This window comes from Carlito syrichta, unplaced genomic scaffold (assembly GCF_000164805.1).
Source record: "Carlito syrichta isolate Samal-C Ts95f unplaced genomic scaffold, Tarsius_syrichta-2.0.1 Scaffold309786, whole genome shotgun sequence".
NCBI lineage: Eukaryota > Metazoa > Chordata > Mammalia > Primates > Tarsiidae > Carlito > Carlito syrichta.
In genome coordinates this window covers 312,128-315,247 of record NW_007253882.1, presented here as the reverse complement: position 1 = coordinate 315,247, position 3,120 = coordinate 312,128, and the positions used below count along the sequence as shown (strand labels likewise).

At 44.8% G+C, this 3,120-nt stretch overlaps 1 pseudogene; it reads left to right on the top strand.

The window, feature by feature from the left end:
- Positions 1 to 2,095: 2,095 nt before the first annotated feature.
- Positions 2,096 to 2,698, top strand: LOC103270307 (annotated as a pseudogene).
- The last annotated feature ends 422 nt before the right edge of the window (positions 2,699 to 3,120 follow it).

Sequence of the window (3,120 nt, the reverse complement as noted above, 5' to 3'; positions counted from 1 at the left end):
ATAGCATATCAGATACATAGAATAATACATTTTAATTTAATAAGCAATAGGCCAGGCATATTTGTCTATGGGGAATAATAATGATTTGATTGAAAGAAGAAGGAAGTTATACACCCTTGGGTAACAGCACAGAGCTTTCACATGCCGATGTGAACCTTGAAAAAGTATGAAATATTTTTCTCTCATAAAAGATGACTTATTTTTAAAAGTGGGTTTATTCGGAGCACTTAAGGGTTAACTTCCATTAAAATAGCATTTATTTAGGTCTCTAGTTAGAGGTGTGCGTTGTTTGTAATCTTCATTCAGAGCACATTGGTATTACTTAAAACCATGCTCACTTTTGATTATTAAACCAGAATATGAGGTTGAAAATCCTTAAAATCTGAGACCTCTCTCTGACCTACATTTCGGATGAAATATTTAGGACTGACATTTAAGAATATGATTAAACACATTTTCAAATGAAAACAACTGGGTGAAATTTTTTTTTTATTCTTTTGGATACTTTGCTTATTTTTGCCCGTGGGGAAATTATAGCAAATTAAGATTAAGGATTCTAAATGGTATTCAGTAATCCTATTGGGTTTTTTGGTTTTGAAATGGTAAGGAAAAGATTTATGAAAGCCAAAGACACAGCATGAACTCTCAGATAGGCATACACTAATTACAGAGACAATGCAGCTGGTTCTCCAAGTTAATGTCATCTTAGACCTTCAGAATTATACTAAACTACATGTGCTTAAAACACGCACAGTAATTTCTAAATTTTAGAAATTTACTAAAATTTAGCATTCTAATGGAAAATTGTATTTTAATTTATTAGGATTTTTTTTTCCTCTCTCTCTCTCAAGTTAATTTACTTCTGTGTCACTTTTGGCCAATTAAATATAGTAACTAAAGTCCACAAGTCTTGTTTCTCTGAAATCTTGACAAATGAAGCTATTTCATTTTAAAAACCAAAAGAGATCATTAGGACATATTATGCAAATAAGCTTGAAGGAAATAAAAACACTTCACCTCGAAATATACTTCTTTGACATATTTTGAGATAGCTGTTCAGAGGTCCCGCAAACAAAAGTAACTTTGTAAAGCTGTCTTTTGGCTGGACTTGGTGGCTCAGCCTGTAATCCCAGCACTTTCGGAGGCTGAGGCAAGTGGATTGCCTGAGTCCTCAAGTTCAAGGCCAGCCCGGGCAACTTGGCGAGACCTCGTCTCTACAATAAGTTAAGAATTAGCCAGGCATGGGGACGTGTGCCCGTAGTTCTGGCTACTTGGAAGTCTGAGGCAGAAGGATCACCAGAGCCCAGCAGATGGAAGCTGGGGTGGCAGTGAGCATGTCACTGCACTCCAGCCTGGGCGACAGAGTGAGACTCCAACTCAAAAAAAGCTTTATTTTTTTCATTCTGTTGTTCATCCCTAATTTTATGCCTTTATCTCATACCTGACTTGGCCCTCTCATTACCAAAATTCATCACAATATGCCACCCTGCACCTCAGTTTCTTTGCGAAAACAGAATAAACATTCTCTGAGACTTAGGCTAGTGACAGAACAGAAGTTCTAGGCCCAAAGCTTATCCTTCTCCCACGTTGTAATCCCTCTCTGAAGTATCTTCATTGCTCTAGCCATCTTAGACACACATTTTAGTTCTCTGAGCTTCTTTTTCCTCATCTGCAAAACAGGGAAACAGTCATATTAGTCCCAGGAGTTTGGTATGAGTCGACCAAAGAGACAAGGCCAGAGGAAAGAGATGTGGCAACTGAAAGAGCACAGTTGAAAGGCCTGGGCGCAGTGGCTCATGCCTGTAATCCTAGCACTTTGGGAAGCAGGGGCGGGAGGACTGCCAGAGCCCACAGGTTTGAGACCAGCCTGGGCAACTTGGCGAGATCTCATCTCTACAGTCAATTAAAAAATTAGCTGGGCGTGGTGACACGCCTGTAGTTCCAGCTACCTGGAAGGTTGAAGCAGAAGGATCGCCTGAGCCCTGAGCAGGTCGACGCTGCGGTGGCCGTGAGCGTGCCACTGCACTCCAGCCTGGGCTATGGGGTGAGATTCCGGCTCAAAAAAAAAAAAAAAAAAAAAGAAAGCTGTCTTTTCATGAGATCTGTTACTGTAGAGAAAATCTGCGGCAGAAGTCAGTGGGCGCTTCGCAGCTTCGCACGCCCAGACGCCCAGCCGCCGGGCGCTCAGACGCCGCGTGGGAGCCGGAGCCGCACCTCCCGCACGGCCCCTCCAGCCGGCCGGGCCCTCGGGCGAGAGCTGCACCCGGGCCAGCACCGGCCGCTCAGCCGCCAGCAGCGGCCCCACCGTCTGCCGTCGGCTCACCAGCTGCTGCTCCCCGGCCGCCAGGTCTGATGGCCCAGATGGCGACCCCTGCCGCTGGCGTGGCCGTGGCTCTGCTCTTGGGCCCACACGGGACGCCATCCCTGGGGGCTTCAGTGGAGGAAGCAAGGCTGAACCCGCAAGGCCCGACGTCTCTTGCCAGGAAGCTCAGGGAGCCCAGCCCACGCAGCAGCAGCAGCCTTGTGTTTATGAGATAAAGCAGTTTTTGGAGTGCGCCCAGAATCAGGGTGACTTAAAGCTCTGTGAGGGTTTCAGTGAGGTGCTGAAACAGTGCAGACTTGCAAACGGATTGGCCTACTCCGGGTCAGATGGAAGAAATGGAAAATCGGCTCTCATGACCAAGTTGATTTAGCATAAAAATATAGTTGATAATGAAGGTATAAAGTGCAAACCACCAGTTAAACCTCCCCTCTGTCATTCATAGCTTCCTTCAGAACTGCAATGGAAGAGATGGTTCTTACTGTGTAGAATTTCATTAAGGTGGTGTAGTATTTGGGACTGGGCCTCCTTAAGCCAGCTGTTGTGATTTTGGGTTTTTGTGAGTTAATTAGAATAAAGTGGTTTTCTTCCAAAAGAAAAAAGAAAATCTGCATTGATGCAGTCAGGCTTTACTATCTGTTCTCTTTGAGGGCTGCTATCTTTGTGGTTTCTCCTACACAGCCAGATCACCTTTGCCAGCCAGGCCTCCTCTGCTCTCCCTCCCATAACCTGTTTCACCATCAAAACCTGTTTTTGACTGTGCTGTGCGCTTTCACTCTTTCTGAAACCTCAAGATGGTC